At 41.7% G+C, this 20,565-nt stretch overlaps 1 pseudogene; it reads right to left on the bottom strand.

Annotated features, from left to right (window-relative positions):
* Window positions 1–2,920: 2,920 nt before the first annotated feature.
* LOC147335890 (serine/threonine-protein kinase Nek1 pseudogene) lies at window positions 2,921–6,934 on the bottom strand (annotated as a pseudogene).
* Window positions 6,935–20,565: the final 13,631 nt, after the last annotated feature.

The following is a 20,565-nucleotide window of genomic DNA, read 5'->3' as shown; positions in this document are numbered from 1 at the left end:
ACTTATTTAACACTTAATGGAGCGCTGTGGAGAGAGCTGATTATTTCTTGTAGATAAACTAAATAAGTTAAGGTTTGTTGTTTTTGCGGTTTTTGTGTGTGGCATTGTCACTGTAGCTACATTAGGGCTTCTTGGTCAGAACGTCAGGGACACTAAGCTGTGCTGGCCCAAGTAAAATGACAGGATGCATACAGCTCCTCCTCCCTCCCCCCACTTGGTAGGTCAGATCATAACCTGATTCACCTCACCCCCCGCTATGTGCCAATTGTGAGGAGGGAACCTGTGACCACCAGGACTATTAGGAGGTGGTCAGAGGAGGCAATAGCAGAACTACAGGGCTGTTTCGAGGTGACCAACTGGGAAACACTGTGAGCCTCACACCGAGGACATCAATGAGCTTACTGAGTGTATCACAGACTACATAACTTTCTGCACTGACTCCATTGTTCCAGCTCAGACTGTTCATTGTTACCCAAATAACAAGCCGTGGGTGACTAAGGACATCAAAGCCCTCCTCAACAACAAGAAGAGGGCTTTCAGAGGGGGCAACAAAGAGGAGGTGAGGAAGGTCCAGGTGTTACTAAAGGACAAGATCAGAGAGGCTAAGGACAATTACAGGAGGAAGCTGGAGTGGAAACTCCAGCAGAACAGCATGAGAGAGGTGTGGAGGGGCATGAAGACCATCACTGGATTCAGGCCAACCAACAGCAGGGGAGCTGAGGGAGGTGAGAATAGAGCTAACGAGTTGAATCTGTTTTTCAATAGATTCGACACCACAGTGTCTGCTCCCACCCCCACAACCTCACCTGCAGTCAGCCTGGAATCCAGAGCCACACCACTGTGCCAGCCTCTCTCTTCACATGTTGCCTCCTGTGAGATTCCTGACACCCCTCCCCCACCCATCACCTTCACTCAATACCAGGTTGAGATGCAAATGAGGAGACTTCACTCAAGCAAGTCTGCTGGACCAGACGGAGTGAGTCCCCTTGTCCTCAAGACCTGTGCCCCCCAGCTGTGTGGAGTCTTTCATAAACTGTTTATGCTGAGTCTGCAGAGGGTCCCAGTGATGTGGAAGACATCATGCCTCGTCCCTGTACCAAAGACGCCACGTCCCAATGGCCCCCAGGATTACAGGCCCATGGCACTGACCTCCCACATCATGAAGACCCTGGAAAGGCTCATCCTGGACCAGCTGCGACCCATAGTAAGACCACACCTGGATCCCCTTCAGTTCGCTTATCAGCCTTGTCTTGGAACTGAGGACGCCATCATCTACCTGCTCAATCGTGTCTACACCCATCTGGACCAGCCAGCGAGCACTGTGAGGGTCATGTTTTTTGACTTTTCTAGTGCTTTCAATACCATCAGGCCGACCCTCCTGGGTGATAAGTTAGCAGCGATGCAGGTGGATGCTTCTCTGGTGTCCTGGATTGTTGATTACCTGACAGGAAGACCACAATATGTACGTCTCCCACAGTGTGTGTCTGACAAGGTGATCAGCAACACAGGGGCACCACAGGGGACTGTCTTCTCCCCCTTCCTCTTCACCCTCTACACCACAGACTTCAGCCACTGCACAAAGACCTGCCATCTTCAGAAGTTTTCTGATGACTCTGCGGTGGTTGGATGCATCAGCAGGGATGATGAGACAGAGTACCGGGCTGTGGTCGACTCCTTTGTCACGTGGTGTGAGCAGAATCATCTGCAGCTCAACGTGGCAAAGACCAAGGAACTGATCGTGGACTTCAGGAAGACCAGGAAACACTTGACCCCTGTTTCAATCCAGGGGGTCAGTGTTGACATTGTGGAGGACTATAAATACCTTGGAGTACACATTGACAATAAACTGGACTGGGCTAAAAACACCACAGCACTTTACAGGAAGGGCCAGAGTCGTCTCTATTTTTTGAGGCGACTGAGGTCCTTCAACATGTGCCAGAAATGCTCAGGATTTTCTATGAGTCTGTTGTGGCCAGTGCGATCCTCTATGCTGTTGCATGCTGGGGGAGCAGGCTGAGGGTCGCAGATGCCAACAGACTTAATAAACTAATCCGTAAGGCCAGCAATGTTGTGGGGATGGAGCTGGACTCCCTCAAGGTGGTGTCGGAGAGGCGGATGCTGTCCAAGATAAAGACAATGTTGGATAACACCTCCCACCCACTCCATGACATGCTGGTCAGTCACAGGAGCTCGTTCAGTGAGAGACTGAGATTACCGAAAAGCACCACTGAACGACAGGAAATCTTTCCTTTTTTTTTTTTTCTTTAAAAAAGGTTTTTATTTCATATAAAGTTCTGCAGTATTTAAATTTAGAAACAAAAATGATTTACTGTTAGCGTCGATATGACAAGTTATATCATCAGTACAACTCCTGCTCCACTCGTCACACCAACCACAGTCTTGCTACAGTTCCTTGGCAACATATACAACAGTCTCACTCACAAAAATGTTTAACTTTGCTTAATTTAACCCAAGCAGTACGAAACATGGAAAATGCCTTAGATATTATTTAACTTCTTATTTGGTGACAACAATCACAAGAAAAAGAGGCTGAACTGGTTTTGAATAAAATCCTCACCTGGTTAAAGTTCTGAAGCTGTGGTTGAGGATGGGACAGAAAGAGAGCACCTGAGAGGACCAGATCTTCACCCACCAAAGAGTCCAACTGAACCAACAACAATGTTAAACACAACAAAGTCTATGCTTTTAATCGTGACAACCCATGTGCGTCTTTCACTCACAGATGTGGACGAAACATTTACTTGATTTTGCAGTAAACTTTGGTTAACAACAACACATGTCTTTTTCCATAATGCACTTTTTAAAGAACACTGGTTAGAAAAGAGTGTCAGGTGATGATAGTCAAAGTATGAAGTACAGTCTTGAGTGTATTAGTTATACATCATGCAAGTGTGCCTGAAACACTGTTAAATGTGAGGCTGGGACACTTTATGCATAGATCCTTCTGCCGATCGTGTGTGTCACAGAAAGACATCAGATTGCTAGCAGATTGTCAAAGCTGCCAGCAGCTCCATTGCACGAAACATTACTCATCGTTATCTTCTTGATAAGCGCCATCTGCCATCACTAGATGAAGGATGTTGGGATACAGATGCTGGTGCTCAGTTCCCAGAATGCTTAGGACCAAACTGGAGCCCAGGTCAATATTCTCGTCCTCATCTTCATGTATGGCCTTAATCTTATTGTGGGCCTCAATGAACTTCTCAAAACCCATCTGCTGCTCCAGGTTGAACCGAAGCTCTTCCAGACGGCTGAAGATGCTGTCATGATGCTCCATCTCTCCGCTGCCATCCGAATGCCATTCTTCATTGAGCTGCCTGTTATTACTGTGGTTCTCCTCTCCCACACCATTGGTAAGCAATTCCCCTGCCTCCTCATCAGCAGGACTTCCATTTGAGCATTCCTCCTCCTCCTCCTCTTCTTCCTCCTCATCGCCTTCATCATCTTCCTCTTCTTCATCCTCATCTTCATCGTCATCATCGTCTACCGCCATCTGATTGTTGTCCTGATTGATTTCAGCTGCGATCCTGTTGAAAAGCTCCTGGTCTCCGCTCTCAGAAGGGTTTCGATTAAAGTCGCCAGCTCCAACCTCCTCTTGCAGCAGTCTCTCCATGGATGCCCTGATGTCACGCAGATCTTCATCTTCATAAGCATCCTCTGTCTCAGACTGGTCATCATCTTTTCCTGCCTCATCCAGGTCCTCAATTTCCAGGTTGTTGTCTGGAGCAACGTTAGCCTCGCCAGTCACTGTAACGTCCTGCTGAGAGCTGAAGAGTCGACTCAGGTCTGGTAGAGAGCATGTCCGCAGCATCTTGGGGTTGTTGGCATCAAACATGCCTGTAGAAAGACCAATGAGGAGTGCATTCTGGTGTTTGGAGCGTAGAGGTGAGACAGAGCGTGAGCGAGAGGCCAGAGAGGAGGATGATTCATCCATGGAGGACTGGGCTGAGAGGATAGCTGGTTGGCAGTGTTGGGCTCTCTATTGCAGCAGCCATGGAGATTTCTTGATGTGAGGCCACATCTGTAGCTGCAGGACTCTCAGCCACTACAGGGGGTAACACTTCTTTAGGTATCTTCACAATGCCAGCTTCTGCTGTCATCTGGTTTAATTTAACAGGACTAGAAGACTCGTCCTCACATATGGTGAGAGTCTCCAGTGGCTGAGTGAGTGGCTGAAGTTCTGCCTCCTTAAGTACCTTCAGCACCTGAGAGTCTGGACTTGCTCCCCACATCTTCCTGGGAGCATCTTCCTGTAGCACAGCCATCTGTATAACTTCGCCCGCTGTTTGCTCAATGGTCATGAGTGATGTATCCTCTAGAGTTTGCTGAGCTGCAGAGAGGACAAGTGGAACTCCTGCCTCCCACTTCTTCCTGTCACCACCAGAGGACGGCCTACCATCTGGAGATGCTGAAGTGGTGCTTGCTGTGGCACACGTTTCCTCTAAAGTTTGCTGAGCCACGGGAAGTACAGGTAGCTCTGCTGCTTCCCACTTCTTCCGGTCTTCATTGGAAGAGGGGCGCTTGTCTGTATCAGACTGGTTTTGGGTTGGAGCAGGACTTGATTCTGCTGGGGCCGAAGGAGACTCCTCCACCTCCTCCACTGGGCTTTGAGCTTTAAGGTTCTGGTTAAGTCTGCGCAGAATCTGCTTCTTCTCACTCTGGATCATGGTTGCAGACTCTGGTTCAGGCAAGCTCTCCTTTAGTGGCGTCATTGCTCCAACGTTCTTTAGGGCAGCAGTCATGGATATAGCTGGGGTGGAGGGTTTGGGTGTAGGCAGGGCTGGAGTTTTGGCAGCTGGTTCTGGCTGAGAGGGGCCTGGCTGTGGAAGAGGACTATCAGAGGTAGACGATACTGCTTCTGAGGCCACTATATTTGCTCCCACCATGCCACCTTTGACCCCTCGTGCTGCAAGATGGTCCTCCCATGCCCTTTTTTCTCTCTCATATGCTTCTCTCCTCTTCTTCTCTAGCTGCTCTTTCAGAAGAGCTGCACGGGCATTAGCTTGTGCTTTTAAAGCCTCTATCTTCTTTCTCCTGAGCTCGGCCTCCTCACTGCACTCCTGGCTGTCAGAACCATCGCTATCCTACTTCTCTCCTCTGAGTCGAGCTTTGATCTGCTGGCGCTCATTGAAGTTCTGCAAGCGGATCTGTCTGAGCCTTGCCAAGTACTCCAGCTGTCCTTCAGCACGGGCTTTGTTGAGCATAGCTTCCCTCCTCCGCTGCAAAAACTCCTCAACTTGAAAGGCTCGCCCAACTGCCATTTGACCGCGCTGCCTGCTAATATGGGCTTGTTTGGAAACATGCTGCAGCCTGTGGAGTTCTCTCTTGATTACGTCATGGTCTAGTCGTCGAGCAGGGCCGTTAGGAAGCACTGTGCCTGCAGCAGCTGGTACACGAATGGGACTGCAAGGTCCAGCTGAGGAGCTCTCCCTGCTGACATCTTTAGGCGTCGGTCTAGCCATTTGGTCGAGGATTGCATGGTAGTGTTCATAAGAGCTTTTACCTGGGAGAGGAGCTAGAGTAGAACCCTGAACAGCAGCAACATGTGCACCTCTCTTTCCACCTCCTACAAAACACTTTCTCTCTGGGCTGCTACCTCCACTAGAACTCAAGACATGCTTCCAGCCTTGTTCTCTAGCTTGGTTTATTCGATTGATCTTTTCCTTTTCATATCTCTTCATCTGCTCCGCTTTCAACATGAACATTTGCTCTCTCTGTTTCCTTTCTTTCTCAATCATCTCCATCCTCTTCTTTCTGATGCCATCCTCGTGTTTTTTCCTCTCTTCTTCCACTTGACTCACTCTTCTCTGGGGGGTTGCTGGGAGAAGGGCCGGTTTGTGTTTTCCAGCTGGTTTCTTGTCTGCAGGCTTTCTGGCTCCATCTGGGACCTTCCTCACAGTTAAAGGCACTCCGTATTTGGCGGCTGGTTTTGTAATCTTCTGGGCTGAGGCTGATGGAACCTGTGCCACACCCAATTTAGGCTGCTTGTGAAGAAAAGTATGGCGAAATTCCTGAGCAATGATCTGTGGTGTGAGAAACTTCTCAATCCTGCAGGAGAGGAAAGGTTTGTCCAGTATGCTGTTGACTGAGGGTCGCTCTCGAGGGTCGCGTTTAAACAGCTGTGCAAGGAGAGATCGCACTTCTTGGGAGTAGTGACAAGACACAGGAGGGTACGACCCACGAATTATCTTAAGAACCAAGTTCTTCATGTTGCCAGCCTCAAATGCATGCTTAAGAGTGAACATTTCATACAGAACACACCCTAGGGCCCAAATATCACTTTTGTTATTGTATGGTTTATTTTCACAGATCTCTGGTGACAGGCAATATGGTGTTCCTATGCATGTTCTTGCCAGTTCTACAGTGCTGTTCAGCACCCTTGCAATTCCAAAGTCTCCAAGCTGAACTGTTCCATCTTTTGTCAAAAAGATGTTCTGTGATTTTATGTCTCTGTGGAGAATTTTTCGATCGTGTACATGCTTGAGCGCTAGGCAGATCTGCACAAACCAATCTGGGATTTGTGCTTCTGAGAACAGTACCCCTTTCTGAGAGTAGAATCTTTTTGAATAGGTCTCCACCCTCGCAGTAGTCCATCACAATATACAGGCAGCCACCCTCTTCAAAAGATTCCTTATACTGGACGATGTTTGGATGACTCATGTTGGCAAGAACAGCAACTTCCTTCCGAGATTCCTGCCTCTCTTTGCTGGACATTCCAGATATGCCAATCTCCTTGATGACATATTGGTGTCCATGATCTTTGGATTTGACCAGGATAGCCTTTCCAAATGAACCTTCCCCAATTTTCTTCACCTTTTCGTACTTGTCCATGTTATTGGAATGACTGGCTCCACATGCTGGATCATTAGTCTTTTCTCGCTGCCTTTCTCATAGAGGTTTGGGTACCTGATACTGTCCTCGCACTCTCTATCAGGAAATCTTTCCTGCCTGTGGCCATCTCCCTGTACAACGCATCCACTTAACACACTGGTTACTGCTACAACTACACGTTTCTTTTCCAGCTATTTATTTATGAGTGACTTATGTATGTATATATATGTATATATTGTACTATTCTTAGTTAGCGTATTGTCTGTCTTGTCTTAATGTTGGTTTATGTTGGTTTATAATGGAGCACTGTAACAAAAAATAATTTCCCCCAGGGATCAATAAAGTATTCTGATTCTGACCAGTGGTAGCTCCTGAAGTGTGTGCACTGGGCTGATGAAGACAAAGAGGATCAGTTAAAGATATTTGGGTTCTTTTTTTTTTCCCCCAAAGCTTCTGCTCTTTGTGTTTGTTTATTTTACATGAAGTTTTTGTTTATCCGATTTTTTTAACCAATTAAATGCAACTGTTCTTGCTCACAGCCCAACTTTAAGAAGAAGAATTACAAAAGAAAATGTTTTAATTAGACTCCGATTCTCAAATTGATATTACTGATTGGATCATATAGATGGAGTTTAGAACTTGATTTTTTTAGCCCATAGTTCCTGTATTTTGTCAACTGGAAAACACATAATGTATAATATAATAACTTTTTCATAATTATGGAATTATGAAAACAGTGGAAACATTTACTTTTTCTCCAGTAAATGAGGATAGTTTTCTTGGCAATATGAACAGCTGTATCTTGAATTTATCAGTATGCAAGTCCAAAGCCTGCTGGTATTATAATGTAGTGTTTCTCAGTTTTCAGTTTGTAAAGGCAGCAGCAGCATATTCTCGAAAAAAGTGTTTTATTTGAAATACAACACAACTTTTGTTTATTGGGGATATCAGTAAGAGACATCACTCTGTCAGTGAGGCTCTTCCTCTCTCCTTGTGAGAAAACTTGCATGATGTGTAGCAGCTGTAATGTTATCAGAATCTGTTTCCATTATGTGTCTTGTTTCTTTGTCTGATAGCATTTCCTGCCCATGTAATGGTGGATTTCCTGTTAACAAACTAGACCCATTTCAAATGAAGCTCCACATATAGAAGTGCCTCCCAGAAAGCACAGACTCGCTTTTGCATTTGCTGCCTCAGTTCTTCCATTTCTGTGTGGAAACTAATCTATAAACAGAAATGAAAGTATCCTTTCAAGAAAATGCATCATTAACACATGAAAAAGATCAAACAAACAAAAATCATGATAAGCATGATCAAGGAAGTGGCCAATTTTCTTGCAAAGATAACCCAGAGGCCCAGACAGGCCACCAAGACCATATAAGGTTAGACATATCCAGTTCTGGGAACACGCGTTCCCAAGCCTGGGAACACTTTAGGCCAGCCAAGAGATATAATCTCTCCAGTGTGTGCTGGGTCTGTCTAAATACATTCATTTTAATAAAAATTAAAAATGAGAAATGTTATATTTTGCTTTAACAATTGACCATGTTAATTGACATTGAAATGGTTTTAACTTTAATTATTTAACTTTAGAACATCCATAGGTGCACCTGAGCGGGATGTCCTTGGTTGCCAGTCTTGAAGAAAACGAGCACATATCCAAACATGAAAGATGCATGACCCGGATACTTATTTAACACTTAATGGAGCGCTGTGGAGAAAGCTGATTATTTCTTGTAGATAAACGAAATAAGTTAAGGTTTGTTGTTGTTGTTGGGGTTTTTGTGTGTGGCATTGTCACTGTAGCTACATTAGGGCTTCTTGATCAGAACGTCAGGGACACTGAGCTGTGCTGGCCCAAGTAAAATGACACCAGTGGCAGCTCCTGAAGTGTGTGCACTGGGCTGATGAAGACAAAGAGGATCAGTTAAAGATATTTGGGTTCTTTCCCCCCCCCAAAGCTTCTGCTCTTTGTGTTTGTTTATTTTACATGAAGTTTTTGTTTATCCAATTTTTTTAACCAATTAAATGCAACTGGTCTTGCTTACAGCCCAACTTTAGGAATAAAGGCAATTTTCGCATCATCAATAGTAGATCAGTTTCCATGTTTAAAGGACTGCCATGGCACACTATATGCAGGTATGTACACTTCAATGAATGGACACAACAATTGAAAAACCTGAATACTGGTCAGTATTTCAATCAGTATCATTGTGACCATAAAAAATAAATATACTCAATTCCAACATCTAAAAAATGTAAGCACATTATATGTCTTGATGCATGCTCAGTTATCCAGGTAAGTAAATCCCAAAAGGTTGATTCTGTTCATCTGGACATTTTCAGTGGAAGAAACGTTTCGTCACTCATCCAAGTGACTTCTTCAGTCATATGCACATTGTAGATGCATAAATAACATTTGTTTTAAATCTTTTGCGGAGTTGGCAAAAAGGTTTGTATAACCTTGTGACTGTATAAAGTATGTGAAACATGATACTTGATCTAACAGTACATTGCAAACATTCACAACCACAGACTGGTGTGCTTTATAGTTGTTTTGTCCTCTCTGAGCAAATGTCAAGCATAGTGTCCGAGCTCACCACTCCGGGATTACAGAGAACTGTATTTAATAAACTGAAATGGGGGACTTACCTAACACTAATATTTCATATAGTACTTCAATCCAATAATGAGTTCAAGGAGTTTGTTTTAAAATATGATGGAACAGAAAACCAAAATGCGAATGTGGAAATAACAGTAGCCAGCTGCTGCCACAAGATGGCGGCAAAGTAAAGGTTGGCTGCAAAGCTTTATGACAGAAGCTGTTTGATAAGAAAGCAGAGAGATCGCTTTACTTTGGGACATTTTGGTCAATGTGTATTATTACATTTGATTAAACAAGCACTGATTTTCCTCCAGGCTTTCTGAAGCTCTGTCAAAGTTTTTCTTTTCGGTCTTTTTCAGTCCAGTCCTTGTACCAAAAAGTTATCTCATGAAACTGGATGAATGGAGGACAAAAGAATATGTTTCAGATCTAAAAACCCCACTATCTACACCAGCTGAATAGCATCTGAAAGTCATGTCTTTAAGAAACAGACAGAAGTCTAGCAAAGTCTCCACACAGGACCTGAGAGATGCATCTGAACCATCAGCTGATTCATCTACTTTTCACTGAATCAGAAATGATCTCACTGCTGGAACATAGGCTCTGTCATGCTAATCATTGACTTTGAAGTTCCTTAGAATTGCAAACATTCATTATATGCTGTATTTCTGTGTTTTAATAAATCAATTACACCTGGCTAAAGATTTTTTGCACAGTACTGCATATATGATGTGATCCTGTCATCCTTCTGTTAACTGGTTTAAATAACAGAAAGAAAGAGGATTTCCCTTCAAAATCATCAATTTACATTCAGTTTGCAGGAGAACAAAGTGCTGTTTTTGAAGCACTTGCTGTCAGCAAGTGCTGGGTGTCTGGGGGGGCTTGGACCTCTTTCCTATCGGGGTGGGGCTCTTCCAGGGGGCGGGTCTGAGGATTTTTCTACCTGCTATTTTTGTCCAAAGTTAATTGAAACTTGTGTTATATTCATTTATTATTAAAGTGGGGTTCAGCAGGTGGGAGAACTTTAAAATCAGTCGTAGTGGCTCAGCAATGGAAAAAGAATCACAATTTCTACTCAGAGTTCCAGCAGATTTTCTTTGTGTACAGGCTGTGATCAGCTGATCTGGGCTGCTGGTGCTCTGAGCAGTGGCCCCCCCCACACACACACACATAAAACATATCAAGGATTGTACATTAACATAAAACTGTTGTCAGAACCACACTGAATTTCGCCAGAGACACACACACACTCACATATGAAGAGAGGGAGAGTATGCATTGTATGCAAATGGCTACCAAACAGCCATCATAATTCGTCATACAATGAGAACAGGACAAATCAACAATTGACAATGACTAATTAATAGGGATGGGTATTGATAAGATTTTAACGATTCCGATTCCATTTTCGATTCTGTTTAACGATTCGATTCTTTATCGATTCTCTTATCGATTCTTTTTTTTTTTTTTTTTTAAAAAGGAGAACACTAAGGTCGATTAGCTCAGAGCTTTGTTTTATATCTTCTCTTTGAACAAGATAGAAATTTAGGAGTAACATGGCCTTACAAACCCAACAGTGAGATCTTGAGAGATCCAGCCTACGGCTCTTCAATGGGGTGTCACAGGGTCCCCAGGAAAAAAAATTGTAAATGTAAAATAATAAAATAAATATTCTTGTGAGACATATCACATATTGACGGGGTCGGGTTATGTTAAAAAGTATAAATTGTTATACTTTGTTCATTGGTTCAAAGGTACCCCACACTTCTTTTTTTGTTTGCTTGTTTGTTCTGGTGTATTTTTCATTTGAACTGTTACTCTGCCAGAGTACTCATATTTACAAGATGGCATTGAACGCCCCATTGGTGTATCAGGAAAACTATTTTGTACGTATGTTCCTTGAAGGGGATTGAAGTCGTTCTTTTTTCCACCGCAGCGAAGGGCTAGGAGTAGGAGAGGAGCTGCTGTATGTTTTTGTTATCGAATCGATCTGATTGTGAAATAAAGCATATGCAGTGAGAAAGCAACTCCAGGAGTCATCCCTGCCTTAAAGCTGCAACATTCTTCTGTAGCAATAACAAAGTATAACATAAATTGTTCTGTGGCAATTACACAAGAATATCCAGTAATGTCCCTGCCCACAATTAAACACATTCACTTACCAAAAATCGGGGGCATCTGCTGTGGCAAATGGGTGCAAGCCTTTGACCACAAACTTAGACACTGCTCGGTGACATTAGTCTATCCTGGCCTGAAAGGAGACGCTACCGGTAGACTGCAGCGAGAACTGCCAGCGAGCGCCAGCCAGACTCTGTCTCTCTCATCATGGTCACCTACATGTACAGTAATGGCAGGTCTTGTAATAAGGCAGATTGCGCTAACATAATATGCACTGTTAGTTGATTATTTACCTGCCGCATTAACGGGAGAGGACGTGCAAACGTTACCGCTGCTGCTGGGTTGAGAGTCACGAGTCCGGAGCGGAATTAAAAACGCGTGTCATCGCGTGTTTTGTGAGCAAATGCTTTTGCATATTCGTAGTGTTTCCTCCCTTAAATGAAATATCTACTTTGCAAGTTGCCCTGTTGTCATCGGTTCTCATAAAGTATAATCAAACTTTTGAGCGTTTGAGCCGCTTAGGCGCCGTGTTTCCTGCCAGGTAAATGACGCTCCGCAACGTGGTGACGTCATTCGGGGCGACTGGAATCGATAAGGGAATCGTTTGCAAAAATGGCAAACGATTCCAAGGAATTGAAACAGTGGGAACCGGTTCTCAACAAGAACCGGTTTTCGATACCCATCCCTACTAATTAATATTAAAATCTGTAACATAATGTATTGTTTGGAGTTTAGTCTGTTACTGTTGCTATTTTTACCATTTCTTTTTGGAGCAACTGTAATCCACATTATTTCCTTAGGGATTAATAAAGTATTCTGATTCTGATTGTTTCAGGATGACCTGCCATTATCCAATGACACATCTGCTTACCTGCATCTTTTGCTCGTTTCTCCTCCTCTTCTTTTCTCTTTTTTCTAAACTGAGCACCTGATGGCTTTGAACTTTTCGTGTCCATCTTACATTGGTTTTAATTTTGCACTCCAGTATGAGCACCCATTCCCCAACCTGAGGATCGCCACAACATAACCTAAGAGACCTACACCTTAGTTCACAGATTCACTTTGTCTAAGGTGTATTTCTGGGATTTCACACAACCCAGGATTCAAATCATGAATACATAATGGGCTTGGATTTACAACATTATGAATGAAATGTGCTCTATTTGGAAGCAGCAGGGCTCTCCTCCCCTTTCAACAGGTTGTGTATGAGACTTTAAATCATCAAACTGTAAATTTTAAATAGTTATTGATCCCTTTACCCCGAGTCCTAAAGTGTATATTTATTTTCTTACTCTTCTTATATTTATTGTTTGTTTACTTGCACTGCTGTAACTGGAGCCTCGCCGTCTCGTCTCTCTATATACTGGACTGTATGTAGCGGAGATGACAATAAAGTTTACTTTGACTTCGGCAGTGAGCAGGCGCACCGAGGGCTCTCGCGCTCACTTTGAACATATAGAATTTCGAAAAAACATCGGTGCAAATTATAAGTCTGTATCATAATGTCTGGTGTTTTTGTGTTTGTTGTTTTGTTTTTATTTTGTTTTATTTTGCGAGTTAGTTATTAGTTAGTTATTAGATGCCGTTCCAGCCAGCCAGAGAATCCCCCACCGTCCTCTTACACCCAGCAAATGGGCGATAGAAAACCGATCCGTGCCTATGCCATTCCCACTATGCGCTGGCTGATGTCGGGGCAGCATGAGTAGGAGCAATTTTTTTTTTTTATTTTGCCGATGCCCGTGATGCCGCCCCCCACCACGATGCCGCCCCGGGCAACCGCCCGTGTCGCCCGTATCTAAAACCGCTACTGGCTCTGAGGTTTATTGCTCTTTGTGGATTTACACACCTGAATTTAACAAGAAGTAAGCAGGTGTTTTATGAGTTGTCCAGGCTGATTTCCATCATCTACACTGACAGCACACTGTTTATCTTGTGTTTATACTAAACAGTATGAAGGGTACTCAGTGAATAAATCTAAGCATCGTCAGCTCAAAATCATCTCAGCTGCACTTGATGTGACTCACCATGAGCACCACAACCACCGTGCACCAGTCCAACACACTGCTTTACTTTAAACTGCGAGCTGCAAGCCAGTTTATCCTGTACTGAACTGTAGATTATTTTCATGCAACCTTTATAGTTAGTCTAGCTTAGTTTGTTTTGCAGCACTTTTCAATATATTGAAAAATGTAATGTCACATGTACAGATCCAATATGTGATTTTAAAACGTGAGGACTTACATATAATATTTAAACTTCCAGTTTATCAAATCCTACTCAGCAGTCCTTACCTTTAAATCGAACCTCTCTCCTTCCTCTGCTCTCCTGTCTTTCTTATCTTTCTCCATCTCTGAGTGAAAAACAGCAGCTGGACCGTTCACTAGCAGCACACTTCAAACACCACCACTCACAACCACTAGCACTTTATATAGCCTCTGTAGAAACTACCTACACCCTCACTTATCTTAACTGCACTACTGTATAGCTCTGTGTAAATAATCATTCTGTACATTCAATAATCTTTAATCCAACAACTGTTACAACTTGCATAGTTCCCATTTCTGTATAGCTGTATATCTCAGATTTCTGTAAAGTTATTTATTTCATATTTTGTATAGTTTTTCATATTTATATCCTGTTCATAGCCTGTACATAGCTTGTACTCACTACAGCCTGTACATACTTAGTTATAGAATATTCACAACATACTTCATACCGTGTACATTATAACATACCATAATAGACCCATTTCTGTAATATACTTACATATCTATACTATTGCTAATATATATTGTAATATATCTATATCACTAAAGCACTTCTGGATGGATGCAAACTGCATTTCGTTGCCCTGTACCTGTGCATGTGCAATGACAATAAAGTTGAATTCTATTCTATTCTATTCAAAGATTGTGTTTGCTGATGTTTGTTGAGCTGATGGAAATGTTGCATCTGAAACGACCTGCTACTTAAAAAGATTGTCCTCTTTATGCTCCTCTCACTCCTCTTTTGTATTCCTGGCTAGATGCTGAAGTACAGCAACTGCCTCTTGTTCTGCACCCTTTTGTTCTTTTTATGCTAATGGAAGGAGTTGAAAGAAGAAGAAGAACATTTTATTTTTTAATCTGAGTTTCTTAATGTTTTCAGAATTTTAAATTCTTCTCAGGCTGCCACACTGAAAGATTCATGGAAGCAAAACTAATAACTTAGAAACACTGACAGCCTTAGCTGTGTTTTAAAGTCTTCATGTGTAAAAGGATCCCTGTGTTCACACATGTTAGCAACTCATTCCCAGATATCAGTGTTGGAGAACTATAGCCAGTTCAGGCTCATTTGGTGTTTCACTTATTGTACCAAAAACCGTGTTTAAACTATTAAATTGCACTCTGTACACCTGTTCTAAGGAGTTTTGGGTAAGGCCATCTATGAATGCTATTATAATTACATGAAATTAAAAATGTTGAATTCCATGTTAAAATGTAAAATAATGATTTTAGTACTTAGAAAAGGTTTGGGAGTCCTTTTAAAAGTAATACAATATGTTTAATAGGTTTAAAAGGGAAGTGAATGTGTTTGTGATCAGTAGCTGGATTGATAGAAGTTGCGACTGAAAGTACAAGAAGTTTGTGTAGGTGTGTATGTATGAATGACCATCTGCTCGACAGTCTTTGTTGATGTGCATATTTTGTGGAGTGACTGTGAGGAGCTGGGGACATTTCTGCTCCAAGCCACCGTTCAGCTGCTCACTTTTGTTTTATTTCAAGAGCCCACACCATCTCAGACATCTCTGATGATCACTCTGCATTCCTTCACACATAACTGTATATGTAGAGAAAACATGCCCTCCACCCTCTGGAAACATGTGAATACAGAGCCGATGGAAGCAGTATAAAAACATGACGTTAAAAAGACATCCACAACTACCACACTTGGACTATAAATAGCCGGTACACGGAGGTCCTCTGGATTTCAACATCAGACGTTCTGTAGACACAGTGAACCAAAACTGCACGTTCAAAAATTAAATATAAAAGATCTCACCCCAATGTCACTGATCGCAGTGGGTACTAACAAATGACTGTAGAAAAATGCTTCAGTGTGAATGTTATCAAACATTTTTTTGTAAGATTTTGGTTTACACTTGAATGTTACTCTAATGATATAGGCCTACGCTAAGATTTATCAGTTAATTATCAATAAATGTATGAAAATATGATCGTAAATTGTGTTTTATCATGTGTTAATCATTGGAGTTGTCAATGGGTTTATGATACAGTATCGATTAAAACTCAGAAAAAAATATGAATCACTTTTTTAAGGGAAACTACAATAGAATGTGAATAAATAGAACAAAATAGAATAGTCTTTTACCGTCTGTATTGTCACATATACAATGAAACTGTGTTGTTGTTGGTTTTTTTTTTGGCTCTTTTAAAAAAAAAAATAACAGAAAAGAAATAATATTTATTAAACAAAGATTATGTCAGTGTGAGCTATATGAGGGCAAGAATTGGACCAAAAGTGCAGGAAAGCAGAAGACTCAAAAACAGCTTTGTTGCTAAGTTTCTAAAGAAATAAAAGCAGGTTTAGGAGCAACAACCCCCAAAATAACTCTTCTCAGATAACACACAAAAAAGGAACACAGCTAAGCGAGAGAACACAACAAAGGCAAGGGAAGATTGAGACAATATATAAGACACACAAACAGCCAACAGGTGAGAAGACAGTTGAAACTAAAATAAAGAATCCGGGAAAGTAGAATTGAACACAAAGCACACGAGACACGAGACTTTCAGAATAACACAGGAAATAACTAAGACTGAAACCTGGATTAAGACACACAAACTTGAAACAGACAAGAGAAACAAGAGAAAAGGAACAGAATGGAAATATAAAAGGAAGAGACAAATCTAACAACTAAAGCAAGCAGAGAACAAAAGGCACAGAATACAGGATCATAATAAGCACCAAGACACTAAATAAAACTCTGTAACCACAAGGCTAAGTAACAATAAAGAATAAAGGACCAAAATACAAGATTATAAAAAACAAAAACTAGAAACCCCCTCATCATCCCCAAAACTCAAAACCCTGAGTACAAGGCCAGGGGACCATTACAGAACATTGGAGGTTTACTCTTTGAAAAACATGTTACCAACTGTAGCAGGATGTTTGCTGCCAGCAAAATCTTCATATTTGATAATACCACTGTAAGGAATAAATCATTAACCTGCAGGCTAGGTTGGCAGCAGCAGTACAAAAATATCTTGTATCCTGACATACACTCAACCCCTCCCACTCCCTATCTAACAATTTTGCTGTATGTGTTATATAAATGGGAGGAGCCGGAAGATACCTGAGACCTTGACCTAAATGTAACAGCTGTACTTTACGTCGACGCTGTAAGTTCATTTCCTTACAATCCTCTGATTGTTGTTTAAGTTGTTGTTGTTTTTTAGCTTTATTGAGAAAAGACTGAAAAAACTGGGAGAGAGAGCAGAGGGCAGACAGGCAGTAAAAGACATTGGGGTGGATTTGTTTCCGGGCTCTGCTATAGCCTTACAGCATGTGGGTCACATGCTCAGTCAGGCCGTAGTGATCGATGTAGCGGTTCCGAATGACAGCAATATCAGGAAGAAGGAACACGAGAAGCTGGAGAAATACCAAGGGCTCAGAGAAGAGCTCGAGAGGATGTGGAGGGTGAAGGTAACGGTGGTCCCCGTGGTAATCGGAGCACTAGGTGCGGTGACTCCCAAGCTAGGCGAGTGGCTCCAGCAGATCCCGGGAACAACATCGGAGATCTCTGTCCAGAAGAGCGCAGTCCTGGGAACAGCTAAGATACTGCGCAGGACCCTCAAGCTCCCAGGCCTCTGGTAGAGGACCCGAGCTTGAAGGATAAACTGCCCGCAGGGGCGTGCTGGGTGTTTTTATATATATATATATATATATGTTGGGTTGTAATTTGATCCCATTTGCAATGTTTGGGTTGGTATGAGGGGCCGTACAAGCCAAAATTCATACTTTCACTCTCACATACATAATATTCTTCTTTCAGGCACATGTATTGTCACTCTCACATACATATATTTTCACTCTCACACACATATATTCTTCTTTCACACACATATATTTTCACTCTCACGTAGTTTTATTTTAATTTTTATATTTAGATATTTTTATTCTCATGTTTACACATTTTCATTACTACTTACTCGACAAATTAACTGCAATACTAGCAAAGAAAGCAGGATGACTTTGAACAGCTTCATTGCTTGGTTCTTCTGGTTTAGGTCTGGGTATGTCAAGTAAGTTCTCCAAGTGTATTACATTTCCTGGTTTAAGAATAACTTCCTGCTTAAAGGATTAACGTCCTGTGTTAGGAAATGCAGATGTGAATGTCAGAGTGTATGTATGCAAGGGTAAAGGATAAACACTGGGATTGTATGTATATATGAGTATAGGAGTACAAATATATATGTGTTGAAAGGTAAAGTGTATGTATATATATGTATGACTAGAAAGGGCTGCACCTGCAAGGAGAATAAATATATGTCAGCATAAAAATATGTAGCATTAAGAAAAATAGAATACATGTGTGTGAAAGGAAGATTAATGGATTTATGTGAGAGTGAATATACATGGATATGAAATAAGAATAAAGGTGTGCGAGATGACAATATATGTATGTGAGAGTGAAAATATATGTATGTATGTGAGAGTGACAATACATCAGAATCAGAAAGGGTTTTATTGCCAAATGTTGAGCAGGTTTACAACATTAAGAAATTGCTGCGGTGCTTCAGTGCAAACATACTGTCATAGAAAATAAAAATAAGAATACATGTGCCTGAAAGAAGAATATATCAGAATCATCAGAATCAGAATACTTTATTGATCCCTGGGGGAAATTATTTTTTGTTACAGTGCTCCATTACAAACCAACATTAAGACAAGACAGACAATACACTAACTAAGAATAGTACAATATATACATATGTATACATACATACATACATACATACATAAGTCACTCATAAATAAATAGCTGGAAAAGAAACATGTGTAGTTGTAGCAGCAAACCGTGTGTTAAGTGGATGCGTTGTACAGGGAGATGGCCACAGGCAGGAAAGATTTCCTGTGTCGTTCAGTGGTGCTTTTCGGTAATCTCAGTCTCTCACTGAACGTGCTCCTGTGACTGACCAGCATGTCATGGAGTGGGTGGGAGGTGTTATCCAACATTGTATGTGTATGTGAGAGTGAAAGTATGAATTTTGGCTTGTACGGCCCCTCATAGGTTGGGTTATGTTTGTTCACTTTGTTCAACAAGGAAGTTCAAAGTTTAAGTGGTATGGCAACCCTTGTCTAAGATATCATTGTTAAGAATATACTTCAGTATCTTAGGAATTTTGCGATTAAGGACCCGTGTAAATTGTCTCCAAATACAAATGTACTACTTTATATTGTAATATAACATTACATCGTCTGCTGCCCTCATGACCCAGCCCCATATAAGCGGAAGAAGATGGATATTGCATTTATTATTATTTGTGTCCAAATCTGTTGCTCTCTATTCCAAGTTGATATTTTTGCGCAGAGTTTTGTTTAGGTTTCTGAAACCAAGTTTAAAGCAGAACCAAATTCAGTATCACTTTGCTAATATTAATTCTTTCTCTCTTCCACAGGCAAGCAAAGAAATGAATTTTCCAGTGGCACAGTTTCAACTGACACTCCCCCAACCAACAGACACACATCTTGTAGTACAGTGTATATTTAACAATAACCGCAGAGAGCTCACGAAGTTACTGAGGGACAATGACATTAATGGACTTTACCCTTCTAGAGAGTGGAGTCAATGCATAACACCATTGATTGCTGCTGTTGTAAAACACAGGAGAGAATTATGTACTTATCTCTTGAAACAAGGTGCAGACCCAAATAAACCTTCTCAATATGGCTTGACACCTTTGCATTATGTCTCACTTTCCAATGCTCCACTTTTTTTTGTGGAGAAACTTCTAGAAGCAAAGGCTGATCCAAATGGATGCCATGTTCTCACACCACTGCTTACTGCTGCCACCAATGACAGAGAAGATGTCGTAAACATGCTCCTCTCTGCTGGTGCACCGGTAGCACTCTTACCTGTAACTCATCCTGAGCATCCTGTTCAAAACAAAAGATTATCTGAGATGATTCATAAAATTGCATCCAAAGGAAATGAATTCTGTTCCAAAATCAAATATTTTTTGGATGCTACAATTGCTATTTCCGAAAAAACACCTGAAGAAGTCTTCAGAACTTTTAACAGTCAGATGCTGTTGGAAGATCCTCAGAACCATATAACCATGATTGAACTTCTCTTTACTGTTACAGGGCCAGGTGCAGATAAATACTGCCAGGCGTGTATTAAATGGCTAAAGGAAACTGGAAATGTGAATACTTACATTGCAGGTGCAGCCAGTCGTTTTCCAAACATCACTAAGACACATGTAAAGCTGGCAGTTAAAAGTTTAAATGCAGTCTTCTGTACAATGGATGACATAACAAATGAGCATGCAGTAGCTATAGTTCCACAACTACTGAAACAGCTTGACTCAAAAGACAGTGGTGTTTGTGAAGCAGTGTTGCAAACACTGTATGTGATAACACAGAAAACAAAAGGCACACAGGACTGGGACTTAGACTTTTTCGAGAAGTTATGCAGAACAGTCGCCCCTTTTGTAAATGAGAAGCTCTCGACTAACATCAGGGTCTATACATACGGTATATTGGCAAAACTACGGCTAATCGAACAGGCAGCTAACATTTTTACATCAGTGGGTGTAACTTCAGTGCCCGAGGACATACTGACATCAGCTGACATGAAAATGAATGACAAGCTAAAAGAGGTGCTGAGAAGTCTGAAAGAATATCTGAGCAAACCAAACTCAGAATGTGAGGGAAATGCAGCATCGTCTGTGGCCAAGAAGAAAAAGAAAAGGAAAAAGAAAAAG

The sequence above is a fragment of the Aulonocara sp. 'chitande type north' Nkhata Bay genome, linkage group LG3 (assembly GCF_057382095.1).
Source record: "Aulonocara sp. 'chitande type north' Nkhata Bay isolate Kocher_YH1m ecotype deep benthic linkage group LG3, A_spYH_male_GT1.1, whole genome shotgun sequence".
In the NCBI taxonomy this organism is placed as follows: Eukaryota; Metazoa; Chordata; class Actinopteri; order Cichliformes; family Cichlidae; genus Aulonocara; species Aulonocara sp. 'chitande type north' Nkhata Bay.
The sequence above is the reverse complement of the archived record's forward strand: the minus strand, read 5'-3'. Positions and strand labels throughout refer to the sequence as shown.